Genomic DNA, 12,566 nt, shown 5'->3' on the forward strand with positions numbered 1-12,566 from the left:
TACAAAGGGGCTAGTAAGGAAACTAACATACCAGGTGCTTAAATAGCATTGTTGTTACCATCACTGCTTTTTTGTTTCTTGGAGGGGTTAAACCTCGGAGAGACATTTTTAACTGTCTCTTTCAGACCAGGAGCCAATATGGTCAGGGCAGTGGCTATGAAGTAGAATCAATGAAGAAAGAATTTACTTTTTACTCTTACTCCCCTTTTAGAGGATTCTATTTCTGTGGCACGTCAGGAAAAGCTAGGAACTTCTAGAAGCTTGCTCTCTGCTCCCCAATCTTAAACTTTACTTTCTATGTAAAACTGCTTGTAGTTGATTTGAAATATAGTGTTATTTCTTCCAAACCTGTGCACAGGTTATACCCTCAGCCCAGTAGAAGGAGGAATTTCATTCCATACAGATTCATATCTAGCTTTTGAAACTTTGGTTCAGTAATCTCCTTGTCCAGTTGATGAACTCTGCCTTTAGAGTTTAATGGATGAGCTATGTTTCTTTTGTACCTGACTCTCTTGCATGATATTTAGAAATAAGTATTCAATAAGTCAGTGCATTTGAATTTAATCATAGCTTAAAGTAAGGCTTCTGCCTTTAATAATTAGATTTTAAAGACCAACTCAGTACAGCCTTTCTCAACTGATGGAAAGGTACAGAAGAGCATTAGAGATAAACTTTTCCATAGACTATATCTTAAATATATATTAAATAAGATTTGTATTCAGCCTTGGAAGCAGAGATGAATCAGAAGCAAACTTTACCTGTGCTCATTCTAACACTGTCCAGGAGAGGGAATTCTGGCCCAAGGATGAGAAACCAATAGCAGACTGGGCTCTACAAAACAAAGGAAAACATCAACCTTGGTGTCACTAAATATCTTTTTAAAAAATTTTTATTTTATATTGGAGCATAGTTAATTAATAATGTTGTGTTAATTTCAGGTGTACAGCAAAGTGATTCAGTTATACATATTTATGTATCTGTTTTTTTTCAAATTCTTTTCCCATTTAGGATATTACAGAATACTGAGCAGCGTTCCCTGTGCTATACAGTAGGACTTTGTTGGTTATCTACTTTAAACATAGCAGTGTGTACATGTCAGTCCCAAACTCCCAATCTATCCCTGCCCCACACCCTTCCTCCCTGGTAACCATAAGTTTGTTCACTAAGTCTGAGTCTGTTTCTGTTTTGTACATAAGTTCATTTGTGTCATTATTTTTAGATTTCGCATATAAGTGACATCTTTTTTTTCTTAAGTGACATCTTATATTTGTCTTGCTCTGTCTGACTTTATTAGTATGATAATCTCCAGGTTCATCCATGTTGCTGCAAATGGCATCATTTCATTCTTTTTTTTGCTGAGTAATATTCCATTGTATATATGTACCACACCTTCTTTATGCATTCTTCTGTCAATGGACATTTAGATTGCTTCCATGTCTTGGCTATTGTAAACAGTGTTGCAATGAACATTGGGGTGCATGTATCCTTTTGAACCATGTTCTTCTATGGATATATGCCCAGGAGTGGGATTGCTGGATCATATGGTAACTCTAGTTTCTTAAGGAACCTCCTTGCTGTTCTCCATAGTGGCTATACCAAGTTACGTTCCCACCAACAGTGCAAGAGGGTTCCCTTTTCTCCACACCCCCTCCGGCATTTATCGTTTGTAGATTTTTTGATTATGGCCATTCGGACTGGTGTGAGGTGATATCTCATTGTAGTTTTGATTTGCATTTCTCTAATAATTCGTGATGTTGAGCATCTTTTCATGTGCCTGTTGGCCATCTGTATGTCTTCTTTGGAGAAATGTCTATTTAGGTCTTCCGCCCATTTTTTGATTGGGTTGTTTGTTTTCTTGAGCTGTTTGTAAATTTTGGAGACTAATCCCTTGTCAGTTGCATTGTTTGCAAATATTTTCTCCCATTCTGTGGATTGTCTTTTTGAAAACAAGTTCCACCAAATGAGATATTCAGAGATCAAAAACAACTTCTCTCTTCAACTCTTGCTGGATATCTGGGGTTCTCTGAGCCACAAAGGGTCTGATTAACTAACTTGAAATTCCTCAGGTTATCTTTATCCACAACTGTATATTGCAATATGCATCAAATCTGAGGGATTTTCTGGTGGCCATGGGCACACCCCTTACAGCTTATTGAAACTTCCGCTTCGGCACTTGCTTTCAGAGCCCTACCAGGATGCGCTCTCCATAGTGCTCAATTCAAGCCTTATCTTCTAGGTCATTCATGTCCCACCCTGGATCTATGGTGGGAATTGCATTTGCTGCTGGTGCTCAGATAGGATTGCCAGGCAGTAACATGCAGTGTATCTGCCTCTTCATTAGCCTTTTCTAGCACCATCTCTCTCTTCCTCAGTCAACAGGGTAGTTAGTACACTTTGAACATAGCCCTACTTGAGTTGTGGGTGGCAGAGATGGAGAATAAATTTCCTATCCTAGTAGGGTCATTCCAAAAAGTTGGCATATTTTTCCAATTAAACAAGTCTGATGTGAAAAGGGAGAGTGAAAATAAAGGGGGGTAGGAGAGTGTATCCACACAGATCCTGCTGCCTGATCTTGGGTATTTATTCCTCCAATGGGAATCTGCCTCAGTGGGAATTACCCTACCTGAACAAGAGTGGCTCCCTGGCTGAATTGGGTGCCCTGTCAGGTACAGGAGGGAGAGATCGTCCCTCTCTCCTCCAGGTTGTTTTCTCTTCCTTCAGCTCCCACCAGAGTTGGTAGGAATGTGTCAGCACTATGGGATCAAGGTCCCTAGCCCCTGCTTCCCCATTCTGCTCTCCATGCAACAGTGGCAGTGCTGTAGGATCATTTGTTTGTTGAATTTGTTCATCTCTCAATTCCTGAGAATTGGGTAAAACTTTTAATATCTCCTTATTGGAAGGAATTTTTTTTGTATCATAGTTCTGTGCATGTTACATTTTCTCTGAATAGTCCCCCTTTGATGCAACGTAATAAAAGCCTATATATAAGAAACTTCACTCCATTTTCCTCCCATTTCACAAAATAGTTCTGGTTGAAAGATGGTGTTACAATTTAGAGAGCCATTAGGGGCTCCAGATCCTAAGGAGCACTGAGGCCAAGTAGTGTTACAAGAGAACACCATCTTATTTCTTTTCATTGGTGCATAACTAAAATTCCCAATTCTTCAAAATACACCCTAGTGGGCTACAAGGTGGAACAGAGGTCTGAGTTCTCATTTTTAGTTGTTCACGGCTGATGCTGTCAAATATCAATCAAGCAAGCAAATACAATGAGGTCTCTCAGGGTTACAGATTGCTTAGTGCAGTAGGGAATAATCCCAGCAAAATCAATGCCCCATCACAGACAGAGCCAAGTGACTAAGAGAAAAATACCCTGGTGCCAGTGCCTGTGAGCTCTACTACTTACCAGAGGCATGTCAACCAGCAAGTGCTTTGTTTCCTTCACCACAAAATCAAAAGCATCATGGGCCAATGATGTCTGGTGGCAGCAAGCACTTGGTGCTGTCCATGAGACAAAGGTGCTCGGGCATCTTCTGGACAGAACTTGAGAACTGCCACTAGCCAGGGGCCAATGTGCCATGGGCAAGATGCCCACTCAGGATGGTAGTGCCTTTGTGGTCACCAAAATTGTTACCAAATGGATCTCAGTTTCACTCACCTGACACACAGCAAAGCCAACCTACTGACACTGGCTTGTGATAAAGGAAACTACAGTGTTTATTTGCAGAGCACCAAGCAAGAATAAGCAGCTAACGCTTAAAGGCCCCAATCTCTCCAATGACTTTCAGGCAAGGGTTTTTAAAGAACAAAATTAAGGGTAAGGGTCTTAAGTGCATGATCAACTCATGGGTTCTTCTGATTAGTTGGGTCTTAAGCAACAAAGAGATATTTATGGGTCTTGAGCATACTCTTCTTGCTCCAAATTGATGGGGTCTCCATGGCTGTGGTCAGCATTTTCCATCTGGTGGGGTCCTGGTTTCTGCAAAATGACTGAAGCATATGTATCAGATTGTTAGCTATATCCCTTGGGGAGAAGCTAGGAGTCCTGTGACTGTTTTATGGTGGAAGTCCTGTGACCGCTTTATGGTTGACTGGTTGTTCAAATTATTACTTTTCTTGCTTAACTGTTTTTCATTTTTCTGCATTTTCTCACTTCTCTAATTACTAACTGCTCAAGGCTGCTCTTTGGAATTCAGAAGGTCTAGGAAGGCTTTTTTTTTTTTTTTTTCCAAACAAGCAGGGGGCATTGAAGAACTTGTATCTGGAAGTCCCAGTGGGTCCTGCTCAGTTTCAAATCTATAAATCTATGCCTTGATTAATCTGGCAAATCATTGCCCCTTGCATTTCCTGGTCAGAGTTTTCATTATAATCTTTGCCTTCCAGCTCTTTAAATTCTTCCAAACTGGGGTAAATAGAAGAGATGTGCTTGGGGCCCTTTAGGTCTATCCAATCTCTGGTAGTGCTGCATTAACACCTTTGTTTTACTCCATCATTGTCCACTTTATTTATTCTGTTTCTCAGTCACCTAAAGTTTCACTCTGCTAGAGTTCCTTGACACTCCCCTTTGTCTCTCCCCATTTTCTTAATTACTCTAACGTTCTTGGTATTAGTCAGATCCATACAAGGAAGCTGAGAGAGCAAATCATTGTTTAATTTTGTAGGAGTAAAGTTACATGAGATACGTATGCAAGAGGGGCCCCCTTAATTACAGCATTTACCATACCTGGCTAATGGACATATCCAGGAGGTGAATATCCTGGTCATCATAAAGCCAATCCCACATGGTTTGCATGCAAAGCATATCAGCTGCTTCATCTGGGGTGTTCCATTTTGGCATTTATAGGGGGAGTTGGGAAGTTCCCCTCCTCAGGATAAACACTCTTTATAGTAGTGGCTTTATCCAGTCCGCCAAGCTGGCTGTTCCCTCAGAAGTAACCTCCCATGTGTCTGGATCACAAACAGCTGTCTCATTGTTCAATAGTGAATTGCAGGTGCTGTATCAACGCAAACATATGCTTGCATTCTGTAGCATTCAAATCCAAAGACACAGCCCCCTAACTGGTTGTTCTCACAATGCATTTTATTTTATTTATTTATTTATTTTTTGCGGTACGTGGGCCTCTCACTGTTGCAGCCTCTCCCTCTACGGAGCACAGGCTCCGGACGCGCAGGCTCAGTGGCCATGGCTCACGGGCCCAGCCGCTCTGCGGCATGTGGGATCCTCCCGGACCGGGGCATGAACCCGTGTCCCCTGCATTGGCAGGCGGACCCCCAACCACTGCACCACAGGGAAGCCCTCACAATGCATTTTAGTAAAGATTCTTTAGTAAGTTGGTTCTGATCCACAAAGTAACAGTTCTTTGACACTATATCTTCTGTTTCAGTAGTTCCTTGGTTTTGTCCTTCTAAATTGACTAGCATCGTGGTGTGGTTATAGCTGGTATTTCTAACTACCTTCTTCCACTATTCGTTCTGTATTACCTTTACCTTCAGCAAGCACCTCAACTTGTCATTGTTCTTTACTTAGTAGAGTGACTCAAATCTTTATTCCTGAATAATATGGTCGATTAGTAGTCCTGCCTGAATTGGGTTGTTGGAGTTTTCCATTGACCTTAATCACAGGGCATGGTAATACCTAAGGAATCTCCTGTATATCCAGATACCTTCTTCCTTACTTCCATTGTGAAGTAGTAGACCAATTTCCCCTCGGTAGTAAAGATCAATCTTACCAGCCCACAGAGTAATTCCCTACTTTACCTTTTGATTCAGACATGAGCTCAAAGTGACTGGGTGGCAATCTTAACTTTCAGTTCAATGGAATCATTGTGTCTCCTGGTAGAAGCTTTGAAACTAAGACTTCTAGGTCAACAAGGCATAAGGTTGTGGAAACAGCAAAAATTTTGCTAGTAGCTCACTAGGGGAAATAATGGTATCACTCCCATTTTATTCCTTCATTCCTAGACCTGTGAATCCTGGCTATGGGAGAAATAGTACCATATATTGGATGCTGATTCAGAGAATACGCAGCCTTCTGGAGAACCTTCTGCAGGCTTGCAAGGTATTGCTAACTAGCAGGTATTGTAACTGAGCCTTCAAAAGGCCATTCCATTGTCCTATAAATCCAGCTGCTTCAGGGTGGTGGGAAACATGGTAACACTAGTGAATTCCATGAGCAGGGACCCATTACTGCACTTCATTTGCTGTGAACTGAGTTCCTGTCAGAAACCATGGAATACCATGATGGTGGATAAGGCATTCTATATGTCCACAGATAAGTTTGGAAGAAGCATTGCATGCAGGGAAGGGAAAACCATACCCAGAATGTCTATTCCAATAAGAACAAAACACTGCCCCTTCCATGATGGAAGCAGTCTAGTGTAATCAACCTGTCGCACGGTAGCTGGCTCGTCACCTTGGGGAATGGTGCCATATTGGAGACTTGGTGTTCATCTCTGCTACTGCCAGATTGGGCAGTCAGCAGTGACCATAGACAGTTTGGCCTTGGTGAGTCCATATTACTGAGGTCATACATAACCTCCATCCCTGGCACCATGGCCACTTTGTTCATGACTCCATTGGGCAATGACAGGGGTGGCTAGGAAAAGAGACTGATTAATATCTATAGGGCAGGTCATCCTATCCACCTGACTTTTAAATCCTCCTCTGCTGTCATCCTTTGATGAGCATTCACATGGGACACATCTTCATTTTTTTGCCCTTCCTAAGAAGTCTCTCATTTTCCCTAAATTTTCTTGTTACCAATTTTCTCATTATGTTCCTTCCAAGTCCCTGACCATCCAGCCAAACCATTGGCCACAGCCCATGAGTCAGTATATAATTGTGCCTCTGGCCATTTCTCCTTCCAAGCAAAAGAAAACAACCGGCTGTGCTGATCAGAGTTCTGCCCACAGAGGGATTTTTCTTCAGCACTTTCCTTTAGGGATGGCCCAGAAAGGGATTATAGGATGCAGCATCCATTTTTGGGTGGTACCTGTATATTGTACAGAACCTGCTATAAACTAGGTCCAAGTCTTAGGTTCCTCTGTAAACTGATCCTAGGGGACTCCTCATGAGGTCATAGCTGTAAGTATGGAGAAAGTGTAGCAGGAGTGCAGACAGTGGGCATTGGGGCCACTTCATGTAACTTGTGCCTTCGGGACCTGCTTGGGTCTGATCACATGTGTACCACTTCTCTTTGATGGAGTCCTGCTGTTCAAGCTCCATTTAATGGCTTGGTGAGTCAGATAAAACCCAGGTTAAGAAGGGAAGCTCCAATCACATGGACACTTGATGGCCCATGCTCAAGCATTCAGCCTCTACTAAGGCCCAGTAGTAGGCCAAGAGGTATTTCTTAAGTGGAGAGTAGTAATCCACAAAAGACGTCGGGGCTTTACTCTAAAATCCTAAGTCCCTCTACTGCAATTCATCTATAGATGCCTGCCAAAGGCTCCAATCAGCATGCCTATCTGCCACTGATACTTCAAGCATCATTGGATCCTATGGCCCAGGTGGCAAGGGAGCTTGTTCAGCAGCCTGAGACTGCTGCAGATTCTATTGCCAGGCCCCAGTCAAAACTAGAAGCTTTGAGCGTCACTCAGTAAGTGGGCTGGAGTAACACACCCAAATGAGGAATATGTTGCCTCTTAAACCCCCCAAAGAAGGCCACTAGGCATTGTGGGTTTTTTTTTTGGTTTTATAAGAGGCCAGATGCACCAACTTATCCTTCACCTTAGAAGGGATATCTCATTCTTCACACCACTGGACCCATAAAAGTTTTTTTTTAATTCATTTTATTCAAGTGTAGTTGATTTACAATGTTGTGTTAATTTCTGCTGTACAGCAAAGTGATCCAGGTACATATATATGTGTATATATATATATATTATTTTTCATGTTCTTTCCATTATGTTTTATTACAGGATATTGAGTATAGTTCCCTGCGCTATACAGTAGCGCAGGGAACTATTTATCCATCTATGTATAATATTGTGCATCCATCTATGTATAATATTTATCCATATGTTTATCCATCTATGTATAATATTGTGCATATAATATTGTGCATCACCTAATCCCAGACTCCCACTCAATCCCTCCTCAATTTACCCGCCCTCTTGGCAACCTCAAGTCTGTTCTCTATATCTGTGAGTCTGTTTCTGTTTTGTAGATAAGTTCATTTGTGCCATATTTTAGATACCACATATAAGTGATATCATATGGTATTTATCTTTCTCTTTGTGATTTACCTCAGTATGATAATCTCTAGGTTCATCCATGTTGCTGCAAATGACATTATTTCAGTCTTTTTTATGGCTGAGTAGTATTCCATTATATATATATATGTGTATATATACATATCAATGAACGTTTAGATTGCTTCCATGTCTTGGCTATTGTGAATAGTGCTGCTATGAACATTGTGGTGCACGTGTTTCTTTTTGAATAGAGTACTGTCCAGATAGGTGTCCAGGAGTGGGAGTGCTAGATCATATGGCAACTCTACTTTTAGTTTTTTGAGGAACCTCCATACAATTTTCCATAGTGGCTGCACCAATTTATAGTCCCACCAATAGTGTAGGAGGGTTCCCTACTCTCCACACCCTCTCCAGTGTTTGCTATTTGTAGACTTTTTAATGACAGCCATTCTGACTGGTGTGAGGTGGTACCTCACTGCAGTTTTGATTTGCATTTCTCTAGTGATTAGTGATGATGAGCATATTTTCATGTGCTTATTGGCCATGGCTGTGTCTTCTTTGGAGGATGTCTATTTTTTGACTGGGTTGGTATTTTTTTGTTATTGAGTTGTATGATCTGTTTGTATATTTTGGAAATTGAGCCCTCGTTGATTGCATTATTTGCAAATATTTTCTCCCAGTCTGTAGGTTATCTTTTCATTTTGTTTATGGTTTCCTTTGCTTGCAAAAGCTTATAAGTTTGATTAGGTCCCATTTGTTTATTTTTGCTTTTATTTTTATTGCCTTGGGAGACTAACTTAAGAAAATATTGCTATGATTTGTGTCAGAGAATGTTTTCCGTATGTTCTCTTCTAGGAGTTTTATGGTGTCGGGTCTTATATTTAAGTCTTTAAGCCATTTTGAGTTTATATTTGGGTGAGATGATGGAGTGTTCTAACTTGATTGATTTACATGTGGCTGTGCAGCTTTCCCAGCACCACTTATTGAAGAGACTGTCTTTTCCCCATTGTATATTCTTGCCTCCTTTTTTGAAGATTAGTTGACCTTTGGGGTGTGGGTTTATTTCTGGGCTCTCTATACTGTTCCATTGATCCATATGTCTGTTTTGGTGCCATTGCCACACTGTTTTGATTACTCTAGCTTGTAATATTGTCTGAAGTCTGGGAGGGTTATGCCTCCTGCTTTGTTCTTTTTCCTCAGGATTGCTTTGGCAATTCTGGGTCTTTTATGGTTCCATATATATATTTTAAGATTACTAGTTGTAGTTCTGTGAAAAATGTCATGGGTAATTTGATAAGGATCAGATTAAATCTGTAGATTGCTTTGTGGACTCATAGAAGTTTTATTGAAGTAGAAGGCCCTTGAATGTAATACATACTTTATATTTTAGAGCAGTTTTAGGTTCATAGCAAAAATGAGCAGAGGGTACAAACTTCCTATATATTCCCCATCCCCACACATGCATAGTTGCCTTCATCACCAATATCTCCCAAGAGAGCAGTACATTTGTTACAAGTGGACCACATAGATGCAAACTACACCCAAAGTCCATGGTTTACATCAGGGTTCTCTTGGTGTTGTATGGGTTTGGACAAATCTTCCTCTCCTGGCTAGTCCTTATACATGGCACATTGCCACAGCTTAGGTATCACCCTAAACAGGCCTGTCTTTGTACTGCACACAAATAGTAATATGGATTGCCTGCTTACCTGCGTGTTTCCCTGAACAGAATATAAGTTTCATGAGAGTAGGGAGCATGTTTATCTCATTCTCTGTTGTAACACTTATGCTAGCACGGTGCCTGGCTATGTTAAATAAAAATAAAATATCATGCCTTTTTAAAGCACCTGGAGGTATTTTGGAGGATCCTGTATTGGCTAGTGAACTAGAGTCCTCTTCAGCCTCCTTGTGTGTGACTCTATGTGGACTCCACCCTTTCTAAGTCACCTTCCAAGAGAATTCCTTCCTTTTGGGTCTTGGAGACTTATACAGGATCATGATCTAAAGTTGGATGCCCAGGAGTCCCAAGTCTGTTCTTCCTTATGAGTTGGGAATGCTTACTGATGACTTTTACTCCTTTTCTAGATTCTCCTTGTAAGATGCTCTTACCTGGGATGGGTAGTGTCAACAAGAACCTGGGGCTCTGCAAATGCCTCTGAGGCCTGTCACTTATAAGCATTCTGTTCAGGGGTAAAGGGAATTTCATTTCTAACCTTCCCACCATCTCAGTGGAGAAGGAAAATAGCAGGCTTTGTCCCACAGAATGGACACAGATTCTAAAACTGAACAGTTATCTGCAGCATGTCAGGGTTGGTCCATAGGGGTCTGGATCTATGTAGGGGAGACTTCTTATTTGAATCATGATCCCTTGGGTCCAAGTCCTGCTCTTGCTTGTTCTCCAACCTCCCTGTAGTCTACAGCTAGTCTAAGGACACCAAGTAGAAATCAGAAAGGCTTTTCTAGAGGAGGGATGAAGAATCTTCTTGGGATTAGAGCTCAGCCTGGCTGTCAATCTCTAAGGAAGTTTGATATCCTTACAGCACTTGGAGATGGTGGTAGAGTCCTGAATTAACTTCAAGACAGACAAGTGGGGGCTTCCCTGGTGGTGCAGTGGTTGAGAATCTGCCTGCCGATGCAGGGGACACGGGTTCGTGCCCCGGTCCGGGAAGATCCCACATGCCTCAGAGCAGCTGGGCCCGTGAGCCATGGATGCTGGGCCAGCGCGTTCAGAGCCTGTGCTCCGCAATGGGAGAGGCCACAACAGTGAGAGGCCCACGTCACGCAAAAAAAAAAAAAAAAAAAAAGACAAGTGGCTATTACCTACAAATGAGATAGTGCAGGTTTTTCCCTCATTCTGCTTTACATTGTAAGAGAAGGACCCCAGAGACTTGAGTAGAGCAGTGCATCTCCTTTAAATCTTTCTGAACCTAAACTTCCCAACCTAAAATCCCATTTCTTAGAAAGGAGGAAAACTTTTCTGTTTGGCTTATCCCCTGGTGTGTCCTAATGGGCTTGTCATGGGTTGTGGGGCATCACGCTTTAGGACATGTGACAAGACATGGGCTTTGAAGCTGAAAAGGCTTGAGTTTGCAAGCCAGCTTGGTTACATACTCACTGTGTAAACTTGAACAAATTGTTTCATACTCAATTATTCAAGCATAAAATAGGAATAATACCTACCTCTGGGTAGCTCTCATAATTGAGATACTGTATAAAAACGGACCAGTAAGGAAACATACCAGGTGCTGAAACAGCATTGTTATTACCATCACTGCTGTTTTTGCTTCTGGGAGGGGTTAAGACTGAGACAGACATCCTTAATCGTTTCCCTCAGACCAGGAGCCAATGTCAGGGCAGGGGTTAATGAACTAGAATCAATACAGAAATAATCTAATTTTTACTTCTACGCCCTTTCCAGAGGATTCTACTTCTCTCGCACCTCAGGAGGAGCTAGGAACTTCTAAAAGCTTGCTACCTGCTCCCCAATCTTAAATGATATATTCTATGTAAAAATGCTTGTGGTTGTTGAAATATACAGGGTAATTTCTTGCTCCAATGCCTGTGAACATGTTATACCCTCAGCCCAGTAAAAGGAGGAATTTCATTCCATACAGATTCATATCTAGCTTTCGAAATTTGGGTCAGTAATCACCTTGTCCAAAAAATGAGCTCTGCCTTTTAGATTTTAATATATGAGCTATGTTTCTCTGTACTGGATCACTTCCATGTTATTTATTTATTTGATATTTACTATTTATTTTTACATCTTTATTGGAGAATAATTGCTTTACAATGCTGTGTTAGTTTCTGCTTTATAACAAAGTGAATCAGTTATACCTATACATATGTTCCCATCTCTTCCCTCTTGCATCTCCCTCCCTCCCACCCTCCCTATCCCACCCCTCCCAGAGGTCAAAAAGCACCCAGCTGATCTCCCTGTGCTATGCGGCTGCTTCCCACTAGCTGTCTACCTTAAGTTTGGTAGTGTATATATGTCCATGCCTCTCTCTCGCTTTGTCACAGCTTACCCTTCCCCCTCCACATATCCTCAAGTCGGTTCTCTAGTAGGTCTGTGTCTTTATTCCTGTCTTAATCCTAGGTTCTCCATGACATTTTTTCTTAAATTCCATATATGTGTGTTAGCATACGGTATTTGTCTTTCTCTTTCTGACATACTTCACTCTGTATGACAGACTCTAGGTCTACCCACCTCATTACAAATAGCTCAATTTCGTTTCTTTTTATGGCTGAGTAATATTCCATTGTATATATGTGCCACATCTTCTTTATCCATTCATCCGATGATGGGCACTTAGGTTGTTTCCATCTCCGGGCTATTGTAAATAGAGCTGCAATGAATATTTTGGTACA

The 12,566-nt window shown here is 41.4% G+C and overlaps 1 protein-coding gene and 1 pseudogene across 13 annotated transcripts in view; one reads left to right on the forward strand and one right to left on the reverse strand.

Moving 5' to 3' along the window:
- TRIM68 (tripartite motif containing 68) overlaps positions 1-12,566 on the forward strand; it is a 167,987-nt gene that overhangs the window by 58,224 nt on the left and 97,197 nt on the right. For 11 of the 12 annotated variants that reach the window (XM_079930813.1, XM_079930818.1, XM_079930814.1 and 8 more), the window contains one exon: positions 5,962-6,058. The gene's annotated coding sequence lies outside the window, so the exon portion shown is untranslated. Of the gene's footprint in view, positions 1-5,961; positions 6,076-12,566 lie in introns of all 12 variants that reach the window. The other variant, XM_079930820.1, reaches the window with a different exon arrangement.
- Positions 1-12,566, reverse strand: part of LOC307190398 (olfactory receptor 52M1-like) — a 33,221-nt pseudogene that overhangs the window by 5,490 nt on the left and 15,165 nt on the right. The gene's annotated exons all lie outside the window — the stretch shown is intronic.

Source organism: Stenella coeruleoalba (assembly GCF_951394435.1).
Source record: "Stenella coeruleoalba genome assembly, chromosome: 8".
In the NCBI taxonomy this organism is placed as follows: Eukaryota; Metazoa; Chordata; class Mammalia; order Artiodactyla; family Delphinidae; genus Stenella; species Stenella coeruleoalba.